The sequence below is a fragment of the Lissotriton helveticus genome, chromosome 1_1, assembly GCF_964261635.1.
Source record: "Lissotriton helveticus chromosome 1_1, aLisHel1.1, whole genome shotgun sequence".
Taxonomy (NCBI): Eukaryota; Metazoa; Chordata; class Amphibia; order Caudata; family Salamandridae; genus Lissotriton; species Lissotriton helveticus.
Window position 1 is genome coordinate 1,938,021,282 of NC_136057.1, and position 21,610 is coordinate 1,938,042,891.

Consider the following 21,610-nt stretch of genomic DNA (forward strand, 5'->3'; position numbering starts at 1 on the left):
AAGCAGCCGATTGCTGGCGCGGGGCCTTGAGGCCCAAGGACTTGGCCGTAGCCCTGGAGTCCGTAAAGCGCTCAAGCGCATGGTCTGCATTGTCTCCAAAAAGGCGACGACCATCAAACGGCATGTCCATGAGTGTATTCTGGACATCAGCCGAGAAGTTGGCGGATCTCAACCAGGCGCGGCGACAAATCGCCACCATCATTGCCATCGCTCTGCCCAGTGAGTCGGTGGTATCCAGTCCACACCGAATAGAATAACGTGCCGCATCTCGGCCTTCCACAAGGGCTTGGCCGAGTTTAGCCCGTACCTCCAACGGGCATTCTGGCAGACTTCCGCGACCGTATCCCACAGGGAGTGGGTATAGCGGCCCAAGAGGCATGCGGTGTTGGAAGACCGCAGTCCCAAACTTAGGGAGGAGAATACCTTCTTGCCGTATTGCTCATACCTCTTGGATTCCCTGTCAGGCGGAGCAGACGGGAATGCGGTCTGGGAATTGGAGGCCTGGATCACCAGGCTCTCAAGGGTGGGGTGGGTGGACAGGAAACAAGGGACGCCCGGGGCCGGGCCGTGGGGTCTGGCCACGTTCCTATCTACAGGCGAACCTGTAGCGGGACTGGACCAAGTGCCCAAAAGATCGTCGGTCAAGGCCTCATTAAACGGAAACAGAGGCTCAGCCGAGCTTGACTGCGGTTTAAGGACCTCAGTGAGGAGGTTAGTCCTCACGGCCCCGACGGGGAGTTCAAAGCCCAAAGACTTGGCCGCCCTCGTCAGCACCACACTATAGGTAGCCCCCTCCTCCGTAGCCACGGTAGGAGGGGAGGCAAAGCCAGTGTCTGGTGATGTGTCCAGACCACTGGCATCCCCAAGTCCACCTGTCCAGTCCTCCTGGGACTGACACTCCCGTGTCAGAAGGTCCTCAGACCCCTCCCAATCCTCCTCATCACCCATCTCCTGGTACCCAGGGGTGTCAAATGATGGGGCCGGCTCATGAAAGGTGAACTCTCCGAACGGCGCCTGGCGGCGCCGCTCCGGCGCCGGGTCGAGGGAGGCCTCGGGGACGGCGCCGCCTGAAGACGGCGCCGGGGGCGACACCTGAGGGACCGGCGCCGGGGAGGTCATAAGGTCCACCGGCGACGACCTGGATCCGGAACCGGATCCAGTGCGGTCCTGCGGCGCCGGGCCCGAAGGCGCCGGCGCCGCCTAGGCCGAAGCACTCGACGGCGTTGGGGCCGGAGCCCCCGACCCGCTAGGGCCCCCAGACGGGTCCGCTGGGCCTGAAGGCGCCGCGGAGCCCGTCGGAGAAGAGAGAGACCTCATGGCCATGAGGAACCGCTCGATCTCCTCCGGCGTCGCGCGCGGCCCAGGGACCGGAGGGTATGGGGCCGGACGCGACGCCTGCGACTTCGACGGAGCCACGTGGGCGGTGTCACCTGAACCCCCGGCCACGTCGAGCGAGCGTCGGGGGGAGTCGGAAGAGCGATGACGTCTCTTCAACTTCTTGTGCTTACCTGACGACTTCGACCTAGAGGAGTGATGTCGACTCCCGGAGCTACGATGGCTCCACTCCCGGTCCCTCGACCTCCGTCCGGACCGGCACCTCTCTCGGCGCGGGGCCGACTGCCGGAGTTCGAGTGGCTTGCGGTACCGCTCCCGCCTAGCTTTCAAAGTCAGGGCCCGGCAGTCGGAACAGGTCTTGTCGTCGTGGTCGACGTCGAGACGGTGGAGACACCGACGGTGAGGGTCGGTGACCGACATCAGTCGGTTGCAATCCTCACAGGGCTTAAAACCTGGCATCCCTACCGGCACCATTCGGAGTCGAAGACTCGAAAAAGAATGATCAAAAGAGATCAAAAAAGTTTAGTCAAAAAAGACTAAGGTACCACTTTTTCCGGATCGGCGCTGCTGGCGCTGAAACAAGAAGAACTGACGTCAGCACGCGGAGGCGGCGTCTAAGTACTCCGACGACGTCATCACGGCGCCCACAACGCCTACCGACGCGCAAGGGTACTGCTACGCAAAAAAAAATCCGGATCCAGTCTGACCCCTGGGGATATTCTAAGGTAAGGAATCTATCACTAACGTGTCTCTTTCAGATAAGTCACTTATAGAGCACACTACACACCCGTGAGGGTCTAAAGGCGCTAGGTGGGGGTGGGGGGTGCCGATACTGATCGAAGAGCCAGGTCTTGAGTAGTCCTCTGAAGGCCAGTAGGTCTTGGGTCTGCCGTAGTTTGGTGGGGAGGGTGTTCCAGGTCTTGGCAGCGAGGTGGGAGAAGGATCTGCCGCCGGAGGTCGTTCTTCGGATGCGGGGTATTGTGGTGAGGGTGGCAGAGCGGAGCTGGCGGGTGGGGGTGTAGAAGCAGAGTCGTCTGTTGAGGTATGCTGGTCCGGTGTTGTGGAGAGCTTTGTGTGCGTGGATGAGGAGCTTGAGGGTCATCCTCTTGTTGACGGGGAACCAGTGCAGGTCTCTCAGGTGGGGTGCGATGTGGATTTGGCGGGAGATGTCTAGGATCAGAAGTGCAGAGGCGTTCTGGATGCGCTGCAGCCGTCTCAGGAGTTTGGCCGGAGCTCCTGAGTAGAGGGCGTTTCCGTAGTCCAGCCTGCTGGTGACGTGGGCCTGAGTGACCGTTCTTCTTGTTTCGGTGGGGATCCACTTGAAGATCCTGCAGAGAATTCGGAGGGTGTTGAAGCAGTATGGGGAGAAGGCGTTGACCTGCTTAGTCATTTAGAGGGTGGAGTAGAGGATGACCCCTAGGTTGCGTGCGTGGTTGGTGGGTATCGGGGCTGTTCCTAGCGCTGTTGGCCACCAGGAGTCATCCCAGGCTGATGGGGTGGGGCCGAGGATGAGGACCTCCGTCTTGTCCGAGTTCAGTTTCAGTCGGCTGTTCTTCATCCATTCGGCGACGGCCTTCATTCCTTCGTGAAGGTTGGTTTTTGCGGTGTGAGGATCGTTGGTGAGGGAGAGGATCAGCTGGGTGTCATCGGCGTAGGAGATAATGTTGAGGTCGTGCTGTCGGGCGACGTGGGCGAGGGGTGCCATGTAGATGTTGAACAGCGTCGGGCTGAGGGAAGAGCCCTGGGGTACGCCGCAGATGATCTTAGTGGCATTGGAGCGGAAGGGTGGGAGGCGGACACTGAGTTCTGCCGGAGGGGAAGGGGGTGGTCCAGTCCAGGGCCTTCTCTTGGATTCCAGCGTCGTAAAGGCGTGTTCGTAGAGTGTGGTGCAGACCGTTGTCTAGCAGGGTCCTGATGTTGTCGGTGGCGGCAATGAGGGCGGTTTCAGTGCTGTGGTTGCTGCGAAACCCGGACTGGGACGGGTCCAGGATGTTGTTCTCCTCCAGGTGGCGGGTCAGTTGTTTGTTGACAGGAGCAGGGTGATGGGTCGGAAGTTCTTGAGGTCCTTGGGATCCGCTTTGGGTTTCTTGAGTAGGGCGTTGATCTCTGCTTGCTTCCAGCTTTCCGGGAAGGTTGCCGTCTCGAAGGAGATGTTGATTACTTTCCGGAGATGGGGTGCGATGGTTGTGCTGGCTCTGTTGAAGATGTGGTGAGGGCATGGGTCTAACGGTGATCCGGAGTGGATGGTGTTCATGATCTCGCACGTGTCCTCGTCGTTGATGCTGGTCCAGGTGAGCAGGTGGTTGATGCAGGTGGTGGTAATGGTGGCGGTGGTTGTCGGGGCGGTCGTGGAGTTGAAGCTAACGAGGATGTCGACGATCTTGCGGCGGAAGAAGGGCAGTGAGACGCACAGGTCTTGCGAAGGCGGTATGTCGTTGGTGTTGGCGCTGGGGTTGGAGAGTTCCTTCACGATGTTAAAGAGCTCTTTGCTGTTGTATGCGTTGTTATCTAGGCGATCCTTGAATGAGGCCCTTTTGGCACCTCTTCCATGGCATTTTCAGTGCACCTTTGAAAACTATGTTTTTCCAGGTTTAGAAAGTTAAAAATATCTGCTTTAATTTTCACTCACCAGATTTCTCCGTCAGCAAGTTGATTAACTTTAGTTATGCGTCATGGCACAGAAATGGGAGGTAAAGCCACAAAGTGTGTGTCATGAAAAGACTCACAGAAGATGTGAGCCACTAGAACTGCTGAGTCACTGAACTTACTGACTGCCACAACATGATCTTACCGTAGCTATGTAGGAGAGTGGGGTCTGCAATCCTATGGTCACCCCAGATTTTTGCTTTTTGCTTCACTAGTTTACGACTTTCCCTGGCTGTGGGCCTGCCAATCAGACCCACAGCCTAGCTGTTCTCTCTCTAAATTGACATCCATGTACTTTAGGTGCATTTACCAATTGGTACTGGGCCCCCTTATCAGTCCCTGTACAGTATACCTTAGGTATCCAGGGCATAGGTGTACCCAGGGCCTACGAGGGGCTGAAGCATGTATTATACCACCCCTGGCTGGCCATCTAAACAGACAACTGGCTGCACGACAGCTGGGGCAAGGTGGTGTAGTCACCCTTTGCTGTAGATATAGTATACCTATATCTAACCTTAAAATGGACACATATATTCCTATCAGTCACTCCTATGGCAGGCCTTATCAATCCTGAAGGCAGAGTGCTTGGAATTATGTGAGATGGTGCTCTGGCATGAGCTGAGCCCGTCTGCAGCTTGCGGAACCAAGTCCTAATAGCTGTTCCATGATAACGCTATACCATATACTCTTAAGTGCATTATAATCCTTGCGGTTGAATGCTAACTCTGGTATAACATTATCAAAACATGTCGAGTAAGGTGTCATACGAATTGGAATACTACCCCCTCGCCAATTCTGGCGACGGGGGTAGCATTCCACCCTTCTAGAGGGACACGACATGTATGTAACTGTGAAACCCGGTTAAAGTTAACTCGAGCCTTGGCATCACAAAATGGATGCTGCCACCACAGATACAAGTCTGACCTCCTGCTGCTGGGAGTCCTTCCAGCGAGGGAGGCTTGGACAAAGGGTTTCCTGCCTTGGGAGGTGCTAGCACCACCCCAGACAGGATTTTGTGTATTGGGTAGGACAGACCTGAAAGGAATGAGACATGTCTGGGGCACACAAGGTGTCCTGTGCATACACCAGTTCAAACCAGTTGCTGGGGCATCCCTGCCCCAGCTCTGGCGCGAAACCGGACAAAGGATAGGGGGTGTAGCCACCCCCCTTCCTGATCCCACCCAGGGGAGGGACCTAGTCAGTAGTGCAGCCCCCTTTAGGAGAATAAAGGTAGGAGCTGGTCCCATTCCAAATTAGATTATCCTGAACAACTTTCACAAGAAGAAACTCTGGACTTCGACGTTCTGCTCCACAGAAGACTGGAGAATCTCCCTTGTGGGCAAGGAGTGTCCACCCTGCAACTGCAGGCACCATCCAGCGTCCAGCAGCTTCACTTTGTCGTCTTCCCTCGAGGATCCAGACTTCAGATCCGGACGAGACCCGGATTCCCAGACCTCTCCGACCTCAACTCACATCTGCAGCACAGCTGAGATCCGTGGGTGCGACGAGACACGTGGGACCGGCCATCTTGAAAGAAACTGCACTTCGCTTCCAGCACGACTCCCGAGGTAAACTCGACCAAGTGCTTTGGGGATTGAGAAGCCCCAGCCCGAGCAGCTCCTGCACCGAAGATCAGCCCTCCAGCTTCCACGAGATCTGCGTGGGGCCCTTCTGCTTGTTTTCTGCTCGACACGTCTGGTCACTTGACGGCTGGCTAGTGGCCTCCTAGACGACGAACTTTGAAATCTTCACTGCTGGTCTGGTTGCTCCAGACTGGCCCTTGCTCCCTTCCAAAAGAGGAGCACCCTGGGGTCTCCTAGTCCGCACCAGACGCCTTTTCCACTCACCGCGTGGATGCCCTTGCCAAGGCCTGTTGACGCCGAATCCGGAACCAACACCGCCGACAGCGAGAGCCTGCGTGGGACAGCTCGTGCCTCCATCCTGGTCGTCGAAGACACCTCCTGGTCCACGTGGCTGCAGAGTCAAGCATCCACTCTTCACCTGATCGCGACGACGACATCTGGTTCCTTCCTGGTTCCACTCCAGTCACTGGCTAGTGACTTTGAACATTGTCCCCTCTGCTTTCAGGTCTTCAGCATTCCTGATCCACCCTTTGATCCCACCGGACATCTTCCTCCTGGTCAGCTGCAGCATCTTTTCTTCCAGGCTCCATAGACTTCAACGCCGGAACCCGACACGACTTTGCACCTATGCACCCGCAGCCCGTGGGTGAGGTAACAAGAGCATTTCGGTGTTCAAGGGTAGATTGACTCTCCTAGTGTCCAGTTCCACAGTCGTTTTAGTCCTAACTAGTCAGGATTGTCCGTACTTACCTTTTTCTTGAACTGTACTGTCGATAGACGTTGTTACGCATCTTGCGTGTGAGTTCACACTCTGCACACGCGTCCCGTGGGTCTCCTATTACTTACCTAAAGTTAGGGTAGCGTGGTCCCAACGATCCTACAGCCTCTGGACAGCTCCATTCCTTCTATCGATTTCCTTATACCATTTACTTAGTGTATGGTTTGCCGTGCCCCTAGGGCACCATTGTAATTTTGTGCAACTTATCGTATTTTCCCTAAGAGATTGTCATGTGCTTAGCCCTCTGACATCATAAAGAGTTCAGAGGTGTTTGTTATTAATAAATATACTGTTTATTTTCATAACAACCTGTGTGGTGTCCTTTCATCAGGTATTCAATGGGTTATATTGTGGTAAAACAGCTGGCTTCACATGCCAAAAGAGTTTAGCCTAAGACTGCTTTGTACATGCTACCATTAGGATAGCTGGTCTATAAGGTTGACTTACAACCAATAACCATAAGGGTTGTTTGTAATGATACAAGGTGATCACTAGATCTAGTGAGCATCATATATCAGGCCAACTTCTCACAAGCGTGCATTATAAAAACTAGTTAATTATCTTGTGAAATAGTCTTTCTTGTGGACACTATAACTGCAGATTCCTCACCCTCAGAATATCCTGCAGGTGCCAGACTGGATTCATAACATTACCATCTACTGCATGTGCTGCAGTAAATTAAAAGCTCTGCATTGTAGTGAGCCCATTACCTTTGTGGTTGAAGCCGACGATGCTTATAGATTGAACATAAGGAGGTGCACCGAACAAAACACATTTAGTCCGTTGTGATTTCTTCCTTTATTTCAAAATCGATAATAGTTCATAAAGACAGCCAACGCGTTTCGTTCCTCAAAAACACAAACTTTTGAAACTTCATCAGGGCTTATGTGGCAGAATGCAATTGAGCCGTAAGGTTGTGGTTCGTAATTATGGTATTCCTTGTAGAGGAGATGGGCTCCAGTTGTCAAAGTTTGCCACCTTGATAAGTGACCAAGCCTTCATTCCATGATGCCAGGGAAGAGCACTTCTCCTCTACAAGAAATACATTGTTTCCGAACCATAACCTGATAGCATATCTGCATTCCAATACAGAAGGTGGCAAACTCTGACAATTTGAGCACCTCTCCTCTACAAGGAAGACCACAATTACGAACCACAACCTTAAGGCACAATTGCATTCTTACAAGCCACTACACAATGCTCCAGTGAGACTATACAGATGCTTAGGTCAATACGTTGCACACAAGTTGATGGCTGACCCAGCATGGGCGGCTCTAGCAGGACAACTATAGTTACCTGCTATTCCACAAATTAGCCCTGTCATTATTAATGAAATAATGGGAAATATTACTGCTAAACGTGACAAAATTCCATTTTGGACAGCTCAACAAATAAATCAGACTGAAGCTGTGTTTCTCCTTACGTGACCACATGATAAACATAGGATATTAACAATGTGTTTACCCTTTGGGATGGTTCCCGGGACATGTGACTGCCTCTTGGGCCACAGTCTATGCAATAGTTTATATCTTTAAGCACGGTACTCCATGGGGGTTGACGAACTTGATGAAGAGCTGTTTTGTCTTATTGACAGACTCTGTTCTGCCAATGTAAAACATAAGCCTGCTTAACATCTAATGTGTGCAGTGCTGTTTTGGCTACTGATGCTGGTGGTTGAAGAAATGTGGTAATTCAATAGTTAGGTTGATATGGAAAGGGGGATCTGCCTTGGGAGGGAAACAGATTAGCTCAAAGAATGACTAACACTGTGAACTTGAATGAAAGATTTCTCCATGGCCAGAGCCTGCAGTTCGCTGACACACCTAAATGATCCACTTTTCACAACAGGTATTACACTGAGCAAGAGAGAAGTGGATAAAATGGCAGTCCAATAAGCTGTGTAAGTACCCTGTTTAGATTCCACATAGGGACCAATGCCACCCTTAGGGTCATTACGCGCTTTAAACCTTCCAGGAATTTTGAAGTGAGACGCATGGTCTCTGTTTTGCATAGTCACAGTCAATGTTCCCTCTAATTTTTTTCCTCTGTGTGCGGCAGTGTAAGGTCTATGTGCGCTGCAACCAAGGCTATGTGCGCCAGTTACCAGAGCGCGTGTGTAGGTGCAGTGCCAAATATCACTCCAAACTTTTGCCCCAAAAAGTGCAAAAACTTTGCATTTCCTCAAATACACGTGAACGGTGTTAAGGCAGACTTGAAACTGTACCTCATAGCAATTTGAAACCTTGGCAGCTATATTGCTGCATTTCTTTTCTTAATAGAGCTTGGCTGCAGGTGATTGTGCGCATTTGTTCAAGTTTTCATGTTAATTTCAGCTCATGACGGACGTTGCGATTAACATGAAAACAAATGCTCTCTTTGACCAGGAAAAATAAAACTATAATAACATAGTTATTATAATTTTACTTTTTGCAGTTTCAAGGCTGGGTTACGGTAGGGCCGCGTGAGGCTTTCGATTAATGCATTTTAATGCTAGTGTCCAATTCACCGCATTGAAATGCATTTAGTCATGCATTCTAACCCCCCTCTGACAATATTGCACTTGAGACATATTGCCAATGCGGCAGCACCAGCACGCTAAAAATGTCTAACATAAGTCATCCATATTGAGAATAATAACAAGTTGCCTCTGGTACAATTCATATATTTAACAATATACATCTTAACACATCCATTGAAATAACTAAGGTATAAAAGGAAGACAGATAAAATTTCATGGGGGACAAAAATTCTCAGAAGTTAGATAAAATATTTAGTTTGCCACTACCAGTTCTGCTAAGATATATACTAAGTGGTAACCATAATAAGTGCACATTAGGAACAGATGAGTTTTGTGTGGCGGTTTTGACTCATGGAAAGGTAGTGCAAAGGTCTAATTTGCCTGCTGCAACGTACATGTACCATCCAGATCACAAAGTGGACATAATGTAAATGGGTCAGTGGGTTACTGCTTTTGTCAGTGAGATCCTTTTGGTACTTGCAGTTTATAAGTCAAAATCCTAACAGAAAACAGTGAGCTGTCCTCTAAGAGCTGCATGTTTTTCCCCAGCCTGATTATCCTAATGTTGCAAAAAGGGTCAATTTGAATAGAAATCAATTCTGGTTATTAAAGAGAACCCCCAAGCATGGTATTTAGTTCTAAATTCAGAGTTTACGTTCTAAATTCAGTGTGTTTCTCCAGACCAATCACTATTAAACTATATTGCCTACTAGTATGGATGTCATGTGACTTCTACACCTTGTAGTCCTTTGTCTTATGTAATATTTCCTATACAGAGATTTCCACACATATGATTAATTGTCTCTGTGTAATGAGTGTGATGTAAAGTGCTCTGACACCCTACACTGGTATCAGTGGTGCTGTAAATCAAGTTAAATTCATCTGAGCAAGAGTGTAGTTATGGAGACTTGAGGGGTACTGTTAAAGGGTGGTAGTGAGGGAATCCGTGGCGGAGGGAGTCATTGGGGGGGCACCAACAAACATTGTCGCACAGGGCTCCACCAGCGCTAAAGCTGGCCCTGCCCTTGAGGCCAGGCCACCTCACCCATTGGTCCCTCCGTTGGCCTGGTTTCAGCAGTAGTAGCTGTAACCCACCAGGGGTCGGCAATGCAGGATTTACAAGCACACCAAACTAAGTTCACAAACTTCAGTCTCGATCCTTCATGCACAAGCACTTTTAACATGTGCTGCCTGCTTTGGGACCACTGAAATTATGCAGCAATGGAGGACGAAATTCTACTGCAGTGTTGACTAAATTATGAAGTCCAAAAAAGACTGCAGCGTAATGCAGTATATTTTCTGATACTTTATTATTTGTACATTTTTCTCATGCTAACAGTCTCTGGAAAAAGAATGGCTTTATTAATACCAGTCTAACATACAAATCCAGCAGTGCCAAAGGTGATCAGTCAACCTTTGCAAAGGGCCGTCCACTTTGTAGAAGCACAAGTCACATTTTTTTTAGTAACAATCAGTTTGAGCTACAAACAATTTATTTGCTAAAAGCGTCAAATTATGCAGCAGATGGTGCATTATGCAGTATATATTGCAGAACTAAAATTATATAGAAAACATTTGCAAATTAGGATATTTTGCCATTCATGCTTGAACTGCTCTTGTGGAAAAAGGGAGGAGAAGTGCTGATTACAGAGCTGCATAGCTCAGAGACAAATTGTTTGTGCTTCCACTTTTAAGCTTATTTCATCTGAAAGCACATGCCGCGTTTTGTAGGCTTGCTGCATATCTTCTCTTAATAGAGCGCAGCTGTGGGGTGATTGTGCAGCCCTGCCAAGGATCACGTATCCGGCGTGGGACTAATGCATTTTTGTGTGTTGAACCGCATCACTGCACTAAAATAAAAAGTCACGCATTTATGGTGCTGTGAAGTTGCTGACAAGCTGGAAGCGGGAGCGCTGTTATTGCACTCTCTGAGCAAAGTATGACAGACCGCGTGCTGCTCTGGCAGCCACAGATTGTATGGGACTACACTGTGCAGTGCACTGCTTTGCCCTCCTGGTGTTACATTTATACTAAGTATACATGAAATACATGCCTGAGTGCAGTTGCGTTTCCAGGCTGAGCTCAGAGCTACGCTCGTGGCTGCCGCACCGCGCAGGCATTCTCGTCAGTTGACTGCAACATTGATCCTTGGCAGAGATGACAAGTACTAGGGGGCAGGCCAGGCCGGGATGCATGGTGCGCGGACTGGGCATCGGGTGCAGTTGTTTCTAAGGAGTTCTGCGGCCGGTAGCTGCCTGCACCTCCCTCATGATGCCCTGCGACCAGAGATGGCTGGTGGAGGCTCGTCATCATGGCCGACGGCTCACAGTGAGGTCTGTAATGCCACCAGCTTCTGTTCTTGAAAATAGATGTAATTTTAATTTACAATGTCAGCCTGAGCCTTAGCTCGCTGCTCTCCTCAGGCTGCATTCCGCTCTCAGCTGACAGTGACTCAGTGACTGGGCAGGCTCTACTCAATCCGCGCTCAGCCTTTAAGGTTCTTGCACATAACACGTGGATGTGGTCTCTTAGCACACTATGAACTGAGCCCCCAACCCATGCACACATGACTGAGCAGTTTGTTGACTTTCAGTCATTAATAGTCACAACATTAATATTGTGAGGGGTGTTATAAACAATAACATTCACTGCAGTGCTTGATTGGTGACCTGAAGCAGTCACTAAGGCTGAGCAGACAGGAGCACCTCTCGTCATTGCCAGACCCATCGGTGCCTGCTGCTCTGTGCTGTCGACCAGGTTGTACTTTCACACCATGATGGGGTCAGTGCTGCTCTGTGCTGTTAAGCAGATTGTACTTCACACCATGACGGAGTTCTAACAGCAGCCACTGGAAGAGCTAACATTATTTTCAGAATTGCGCAGTGCTGAGTGGTTGTTGTGCTTGCGGGTTGAGAGAAGCAGGTCTGACGCACTGTTTCCACTCTCTATTTGCTTTTACCCTAGCCTCTTAGACATATAGCCAGCATGGGCTGCTCAGTGTTAATGTTACTGACTAAAAGTCAGCAAGCTGCCGTCACGTGTGCATAGGTCGGACCCTGTTAGGTCATACTTACAAGCACCACGAACAGCCGGCTTCCCATCGTTATTCTCCACTGGGGCCACCCGATCTGTGACTGGGACAATGCCTCTGTGCAGGGTTTCGAGTCATCCGCACATAAAACGAAATCAAGTCTATAGCAGCATTCCCCCAGAGGACGTTAGACCAGAAGGCAGCTCAGAGTTAGTATCTGTATGGCATCTACAAACTACAAATTCCGCGTTCTCAACCACTTATTAGATGCAAACGTGTGTGCTAACTAACATGCAGCTGATATCATCCCTGAATAGAACAACACTTCCATCCCAGGTAGGATTTATGGCTGCAGTCTTAAAACCATCATGGAGAGACATAGAAGTGCGGGCCTGACCGGTTATTTAAATATGTTTCAGTTCAAATTACATATCAGATTAGTGTAATTTGAATGAATTGAACAATTTGCATGGCTGGGCCGTTCTGGGTGGATATACATTTTTAGCATGCTTTTCTTTGCACATTTTAGAACACGGTTTCTTTACGTGTCACTGACCCCAGAGCACATTATTTTATCCTGGTAGTATGCACGCCTACAGCAGCCATGCCCATCGCATGAACCACAGAGCCATGCTGCGCAGCCACCTTCTCAGAGGAGAGCACACACTGAAAACGGCCTGCACTCCAGTGCTGCATTTCGAGGAGCACCATCTGCAATCATCCTCGCACACTACCAGAAGCCCAATGATCCGCAGCTGGCCCCTCTTTAAAGACGCTCTCAGCTGGCTCAGGTGGACAGTCACTTGTTTGCACAGTTGACTATCACACAGGATTGACAACCAAGTATACAGGGTTCAGTATCTGAGTGTGGGGGGGACAGGGGCAAAGAGGTGCCTAAAAAAGTGCAAAATATTCTTATTCGTTCACAATTTTAGTTGGTGAATCACCTTCCGTCAATACATGTAGAATAACTTTACACACACCTTAAAAGGAAAGCTACATGAATAATAAATGGGAGATGCACTCTGACATTATGAAGCCTCATTTGTTAATGCTATCCGGGCAACAGATGTTGGTGTGTGAGCAGCACCAGTGGGAAGTAGAACTGAATGGTTGTTGGTGTGCGGGAATACTGACTGCCAAAATATTTTGTGTGCCTTTGTTAATGCTTTCATGTTAATGGCAGCGCCCTGTCATGAGCTGCAATTGACATGGAAACTTTAAAAAGGGCACACAATCACCCTGCAGCCCGGCTCTATTAAGAGAAGAAATGCAACAAATCTACAAAAACATCGTGCGCTGTGTTTGTAGACTTGTTGCATTTCTTCTCTTAATAGGTGATTCTAAAAGCGCACGCTGTGTTTGGTGCTGCATTCCTATCGTTTTCTGGAGTGCGGCTGTGGGCAGATTGCATGCTTTTGTTTAAAGCAATCGTGTTAATCGCAGCTCTGCAATTAACACCAAGACTTAAACAAGAGTACACAATGAGACCGGCAGGAGAAAACAAAGGAAATTTAGCAAGTGCTCTGAGAACTTGCTAAATGGCTCTTCAATGCAACTTGGAAATGCCCGGTTTTTTTCTCGGCGCGAATGGTCTCGGGGGATGTGTGTGTGTGCGCGCCACACACACAGAACTGCGCGCTCGGGTGTACCTCGGTGGGCGCGCGCGCATGCGCGTGGCTTCTTGGGAACAGTGGTCACAGTGATTGTTGCTAAATGTAGTCAAATTGATGTGTATGCTAAGCGCCTGCCTCTTAATGGTGCAGGAGGGAATAGAAGACGATTCTTGCACTGAAGTGAAAACACCACTGCTGACCCCAATGACCTTAATAACCTTCGCCCTATCTCTAACCTTCCATTCCTCTCTAAAGCCCTTGAGAAATGTGTCCTAAACAATTAGAAAAACATATTGCCTCCTTCAACCTCCTTGATGTTTTTCAATCCGGTTTTAGAAAGGGATGCAGTACAGAAACTGCTATCACTGATGACATTCATCGCTCCCTTGACAAAGGGGAATCCTCATTATTAATCCTCCTCGACCTCTCAGCTGCATTTGATACCGTCCACCACCCCACCCTTCTCAAAACTCTCAAAGACCGGTTCGGATTAGATGGCAATGTATTCAAATGGTTCTCCTCATTCCTTCAAAAGAGATCACAGCAAATCAAGCTCAGCCACTTTCTCTCTAAACCTCAACCTGTCTCACTCGGCGTCCCTCAAGGATCCATCCTCTCCCCAACCCTATTCAATCTGTTCATGGAACCACTCACCCTCATCCTCAAACAAGCTAATATCAATTACCACCTCTATGCCGATGACACCCAATTATATTACAAGATCAAATCCCACAAAGACATTCTCCACCTCAATGAGACCTTGACCAGAATTCAAACCTGGTTCCATCGGAACCATCTCAAACTGAACCCAAATAAAACGGAAATCATCCTTTTCTCCCCCAAAAACAACTCCCTTCCCATTCAACTCTGGATAAAGGACATCAAAGCTCTTAACTGCCCACTCTCCACCACTAATTCTGTCAAATCCCTAGGCATCAGTATCGACCAGAATCTAAATCTCATCCCCCCACATTAAAAATGCATCCAAAAGTGCGCTTTTCACCCTTCTCCACCTCAAGAAACTTAAACCATTTATTCTAGCACTCGATTTCAAACTTGTTGTCCAATCGCTTGTCCTTTCCAGGATTGACTATGGCAACGCCACTTTGGCTGGCACCCCTAAAATCCATCTTCACCGATTAAATCTGTCCTCAATCTAGCGGCGAGACTCATCTCTGATTGTAAAAAATTTGATCACATCTCACCTGTCCACAAAAATCTCAATTGGCTCCCAATAGAAGGAAGATCCACCTACAAGATTGCCTGCATCACTCACAAAGCTCTCCACCAAAACACCCCTTCTTACCTTACAACAAAACTACACAAAGCTGGTTGCTCCAGGTCCCTGAGGAGCACAAACTCCCTTGTCTTGATCCCACCCAGACTCAATTGTCAAAAGGCCCAATCCTGTGCGTTCTCTGGTAACGCTCCAACAATTTGGAACTCTCTCCCTAAGGATCTTCGCTGCAACCCCTCTTACCCTCTCTTCAAAAAGGAACTCAAAGTACTTCTTCTCAACAAATACTGGGGTATCTAATGTTACTGACTATGACCATGTTCACTCCTTTCTCTTCCCCTTGTCTGCTCCTCTTCCCACCCCCTCTCAAGCCCTTCATTTTCTCACTCCCCCTCTCTTCACTCCCCTCTCTCTCCTAACTTTTAATATTCACTTTCCACTTAATTTTATCTCTCGGTTTCTTTGCCCCTTATCCCTGTTGAATGCATTATAATACTGTAACTCTTTTTCACTTAATTGTTAATTTTATCTCATTATGTTCACCATCCTTGTAAAGCGCTCTGATACTCTTGGGTCCAGTAGCGCTATATAAAACCTTTGAAATAAATAAATAAATACGTTTTCATTGGCTGTGTGTTCTTAGTGAGGAAGTAAAGTAAAATTCGTGTGAGATGTGGGTAACTGGATATGAAGCTTGGGCACTTTTGGGGGTTCTCTATGGTGGTGTACAATTCAATGGTGGAAGTGCATCACCACGTGCATCACCATTGGAAGAGTTAGGGGTTCATTTCCTAGTTGTGTACTTGTTACTGTGTCCTGCTTAATACGGCTACCCAATTGTTATCCACCTCCAGCAGATGCTCCGCAAGATGTAGCTGTCTGCGAATGGGCCAGTGCCAAATCTTTTTTGCTAAGGCTGACAGCGGAGGTGAGCAAGTTCCTCCAAGTTTTGCTCTGAATGAATCTGTAAAATGTCCTATACTGCTGTCAGCTTGAGGAAGTTGATATGGTAACGCCTTTGTTCTTGCGTTCAAGTGCCCTGAGCAGTCATGTTGTCCAGGTGTTCTCACCTTCCCCTGAGCAAGGCATCTGTGGCAATGTTCATATTCAGTTGAGGCTCCAGCAAAGACATGCCTTATGACAAATTCTTGTTGTTCCTCCATGCTACTCTGTACTGACTTTTGGCTCCTACCAACATTAGCTCTTCCTATTGACATATCGCTTGTAACCACTGCCTGACCAGTCACTGCTTTTAAGGTTGCTTCTTTGTGCATGCAGTGCTACGGCTATGCATAAGGACATCAGTTACATTGCTATCCCTACAAGTAATGGGCAAGTTGTCTGAAAAAGAAGCAGCAACATTTAAAATGCCATCACCCTCTCTCGGTTTGGGTAAACGTTTCCTGTGATTAGGTTAAACGTTGTTCCCAGGGAGATGGGACTTTTTGGTGTTCTCTGGGAAGCCTAAACTGTGGAGTAGCGACACTGCAGTCTGAGTGTGTTGTCTACTGATTTTTATTGTAGTTGGATCAAAGACTCAGTATCGTCTTATATTATCGCTTACCTGATTGTTTATTGATATTTTATCGGCTATCCGATCATGTTATTGAATTTTATACTGCACCCAATATTATGTTGCGTCACCCTCCTGCTATCCTCACCCCTTGTTTCTGTGAAGCGCTCTGATATCTGTAAAGATCTTGTTCGCGCTATATAAAACTCTGAATAAATAAATAAATAGGATTTGCAGTTGGCTGCCTTGCTTGATCAGCCAATCATTCCTGATAAGGAAACACATGGAACGCACTGCACTGCACTACAACCACTGCTAGCACTTAGTGCACCTTGAATTGATAAGTGTTGGCTACTTACTCCAAACTTTAGGCAGCAGGTATGCACTGGATGAATGGAGATGAGAGTAGGTGCCTTCCTGATTGAGGATTGTCATGTGGTGAGGGATGACATCCTAAAGACTTGTCATTCTGAAGTGTTCCGGCAGGAAGTAGTGGTTGAGAAGCACAATGTCGGGGAGAGGGCACATGGTCCTATTCTTTTGGGGGATTAAGAAATACAGCAAGTACATTCCAGTCCTCACTGTTGTGGAGGTACGGATTTTGATGCAATTCTTGGTAAAGGAAGAATCCACTTCCTCCCTGAGCAGCATGTGCTGGTCTAGGCTAGGTAACACATTATCTGGTAGAGACCGTCTGGTCGCAGATCCCTTAACTCTTCAATTCTCTCCAGGCGCCATACCGGATCCAGATATTTTTCAACAGCAGCACATCTGTGCATCAGTAGGCATGTGGGTGTTGCGATGATGTGATTGAGTTATTTATATATGAAATTATAAGAAATGATGAGAAATTCAGTATTTGATGTAATTACATATGCAATCACTATGTATTGAGAAAGCTTGCTTTTCCATGAAATGAATAAAAAAACTTTTTATACTTTTGTAATTATGTTTTGAGATGCGTTTGAGTGGTTCAGGGGTTGATAGAAATTTATAGGGACCTATTTTTAGGCCTAGATTATTCCTTTATAGGCAGGTTACTCCTGTTCTTTCTTGTTTATTGCTTTTCCCCGCCTACCTGCCTGCAATTGACGAGTGGTCCCCCTTCTATTGAGAATGACACAACATTGTGTCAGAGGGCCTTGGTGAAAGTTATAATAAACATTCTATAATTCCAAATGTGGTGATGTAGGAAGCTGGCTCTGTGTATGATATTGCCACTAGGTGGTAATACCGTGCACAGAGTCCAGGGGTTCCCCAAAAGTGTACAGGGCTCAATGTAAAACCCAAAGTACTCTATTAGTGGTAGTGTGGGCAAGCAGCCTTAGGCCTAACACAGAGGAGTGCAAGATATTTGTTGCACAACAGTGATCAATAATGGACACATGACTCAAGAAGGAGACCCAGACCAATTTTAGAAAGATCTCCTTTGTATTTTATTTTAAGACCAAGGTCTTTGTAATAAGGTAAGTACGGTTTTAATTAAACATACTTTTCAGTTTGAAAAATCAATACTTAAACACTTTTTAACACAGTCCAATGTTATCCTATGGGAAAAACAATATTGTGGTTAAAGAGTTAAGTGCTGCACTTACAATCCCAGGCTTCGGAGACAAAAGTCAGCAAGGGACAGGGGTCAGGTGAGTACCAGAACTGCAGTACCAGCAGCACAAGGCTGCAGGTGCAGAGGTCAAAATCAGAGTTCAGCCCAATGCTCTCCAACAGAGACAGGCATGCCACACTGCTTGTAGGTGCCATGTTTTGGCGGTTAGGTTAAGCAAAGTTAGGGCTACAAAGTAGCATCCAGCATACACCACCAGCGGCACAGGGGCAGCCGGGTGCAGGGTGCAATTTCAACATCAGGCTCTCAATGCTTTTCAATGGGGATTCTTCTTACGGCAGAAGTTGTAGGCATCCCACCAGTGGTTACAAGAGAAAGACCAACGACAGCAGAGGTAAGTTGGGATGTAGGGGGGTCATAGGGGCACCATTGGTTCAGCTCACCAAGGCCCAGGGGCTTTGAGTGCAGGGTGCCTTTTGATGTCGGAGTCTACTTACCAGAGCTGGTTGCGGTCAGTGGGAGCCTCTGTTTTCACATTGTAGGCACCAATGTGGAGATCAGGACGAGGTCAGCCAATGCTGGACCACTGGGGAGTCTTCACTGCAGAGGTGAGCCACTCAGATTCGAGTCATGGACGTCGGGTGCAGAGTGGGCAGGAGACGCGGATCCGCCTGGATCCTGGATCCTTGAAGTAAGTTTCTTCAGGACAGGTCAGCTGGAGATTGGAGTTTTTTTCAAATAGAGCAGTCCTCCCAGGGGTTTCAGAGGTCGCTGGCTGCAAGACAGGTCGCAGGTTCGCAGAAGCTGGAGAAAGGCCAGTGAGCTGGGGCCAAGGCAGTCGTTGCCTTCAATCTTCTCTGAAGGGTCGCCTTCTTTCTTCTTAGTTCGTTGTAGATCTAGTTTCTAGATCTGGGGAGCCACCTAAACACTACATTTAGGAGGTGTTTTAGGGGAGTAGCAGGTATGGCCAATGGGCACCTTACCTGGGATGACTACTCCCTCTATTATGCCATCCTCAGGTGGAGAGGAGGCACAGACCTAGCTCTGATTGGAGGGGTCTCCCCATCTTCAAGATGGTGGGGACTGAAAGTCATGCTTCACCTCGTCTCCTCTACCTTAGGGGTGGGGTTGGCAGAGGTGGGCACACCACCTAGTCTTTTGAATTTTCCCAGCTGGTTTTCCAACCCAAAGGTGGGATTTAAACCAGGGTCTCCATCTGCTGCTAGCAGCAGATGCTGGGGGTCGTATTAGAAAGGCAGCAGGCCTTTGAAGCTCCCCTCTTCGAGCACCGGCCCATCCTGGGGGAGGAGGCATGACCCTTCTGCACAGGATGTGCATTGTTTCTGGTCCCAGAGAGCAGGGGCTCTCTACCCAGGGGTCCGGAAACATGTCTGGTGGTTGCTTGCTTCCTACAGATGGTTAGAGACCACACTAGGGTTGGCACATTTTCAGTCGGCCTCTCTGAAGTGCCCTCTGAGTACATGGCACAATAAATCCAACACTGGCATCAGTGTGGATTTAATGAAAGTAGTAGTACGTTATCAAACACTCCTATGTTCAGTGAAGCCAACATGGTGCTGTGGAAATCTAGTTGTTGAGTTTCCATCCCATGTACTCTCAATGGCTTCACTGGCACTTACAATATTAGGAAATGGACCTCAATATTATGGGGGCATATCTGCTCATGAAGATATGCCCTCAACCTGTGGTATAGTGCACCCTGCCTTAGGGCTGTGAGGCCTGCTAGAGGGGTGACGTACCTATGCCTTCAGGCAGTGCTAGTTGGCATGGCACCCAGGCAGGGTGCCATGTCGACTTTGTCGTTTGCTCCCTCACAGGGGCATGCAAGCAGCAAGGCCAATGGCATGATCCCAGTAAGGGGGTTCCAGGAGACACTCTTCAGCTCCCAGGCCCTTGGTACTCAGAGTATCATTTACTAGGGATTTACAAAGGGCAAAAGGGCCAATTAGGGATTTGTTTTTAGGGAAAGCACACTGGCACAGGGGATCTGGTTGGCAGGAACTCAGTGCACTACATTTGGAACCTCATCAAAATCAGGCAAAAAGTGTGGGTTAACCATGCAAAAGAGGCACTTTCTCACAGATGACCTATTGACAGCTGGAACCTTGAATCCTAGCAGAAAAAGCCAATGTCACCAAGCTATATCCCTTTTTGCCAGCAGAATCGCGTTCAAGGGAAACCTATTCTGGGAAAACAGAGAAAGGAGACCCAGAACACATCCACGCAGAAGCATGGATTAATGTATGCACCAGAAATTCGGGAACACCACTCAGGAACAAGGACGGAGTAAGATGGAACTCTTGTCCTAGAAAAAAACACTCAAAGGTAGAGGGAAGACCACTAAATGTGGACTCCAAAAAAAGAAAATTTAGAGCAAGTGCATACACAATGCCAAATGGAGGAAGCACTGCCTCAAAAGAGAGAGAGCGTGCATTTACACAAGATAAACTCAAACTCGCTCTCACATTGCAATTGTATACAAGATTGACAATCATAAACATGTGTCAAAAAAGATACAAAGACACACATAAAAATGTACATATGTATATAGCACTTTTATATCGATAAATCTATATACCTACAGTCATGTATTATAAACATCTCAATTACAGACCAAAGTCCCCACCATGTTGATGTCCAAAGAGACCAAGTAGCATTGAACGGAATACTCCGGAGCAGTTTTCCAAAATAATTGGTAAAGAGAAAGAGAGAAAACATCCCTTAACAAAAAAAATGGATGGTAAGCATTAAAAACAATGCCAGTCAAGAAGCTGTTATTGAGGCTGGAAAGACTATAATCTTGAAGAAAATCACAGGAAAAAGAAAGCAAGAAAATAGGGCTATCACTTGGCCTAAAAAGGACAATGGAGGGAAAATTCAATGTTGGAAATCTCAGAAAAAGATATCAATTCGGTTTACATAACAACAAGACAAGTCAGACGGAGCATAAGCTGACTGAGAATTAGAGGAAAAGCCAAAATATTTAATGAATGGAAATGCCAGAGACTGAACCTGGCAGTCACATGCAAAACATGCACTCCACCTAGCAACCTCCCCTACTCGACTGCAATAAGTGGTCAGTATCCCCACAGGAACAAAAACCAAACAACGAAAAGACAACCTACAGATAAAATACAAGCTAAACAAGAGCTAAATTGGCTAATTAGGGGAGAAAATGTCATATAGAAGTAGAAAACCTCTAAAACAGAGCAAGTAGAAGGGCATTAATTCGACAGTCCTTAGTATATCCTGGTATACAGGGTAAAAGCGCATCGTCCATAAAGAAGTGCAAACCATAATAGATTGGGGTACATAGTCGTACAATTAGGCCCTAAAGGTGGAATATCAAACACCATAAGGAGCACGATAAAAGCGATTTGCATGGAAATTCCCATATGAAGTAGCCAATTCAAAAGAACATCCAAGCCCAAGAAGATGGATGACAACGTTGCAAAAACTAGTAGGAATAAACAAAGAAGTCACCCAAAAGGGATGAAACCATTATGTGACATAAGAAACTATCAGAAAATAACGTAGTAACACCTAGGCCACGTGTACGCAAAACTTCACCAAAAAGGGAGATTCTTTGGTTGCATAGAGAGTCCTCCTGCTAAATAAATGCAGGATACAATTAACAAAGAAAACCCTTGTAGAACTATTAGCGAGGCCACTGCATAGACTGCAAAGAAGAGACATGGTCTCTCTTGATTCAAAGGGGAATTCAACACCCAAAGGCAATGAAAGATGCCCAAAGGATATCCCCTGCGTTGA

At 47.7% G+C, this 21,610-nt stretch overlaps 1 protein-coding gene across 1 annotated transcript in view; it reads right to left on the reverse strand.

Annotated features, from left to right (window-relative positions):
• CEP350 (centrosomal protein 350) overlaps window positions 1-21,610 on the reverse strand; it is a 1,478,431-nt gene that overhangs the window by 300,515 nt on the left and 1,156,306 nt on the right. The window lies entirely within an intron of this gene.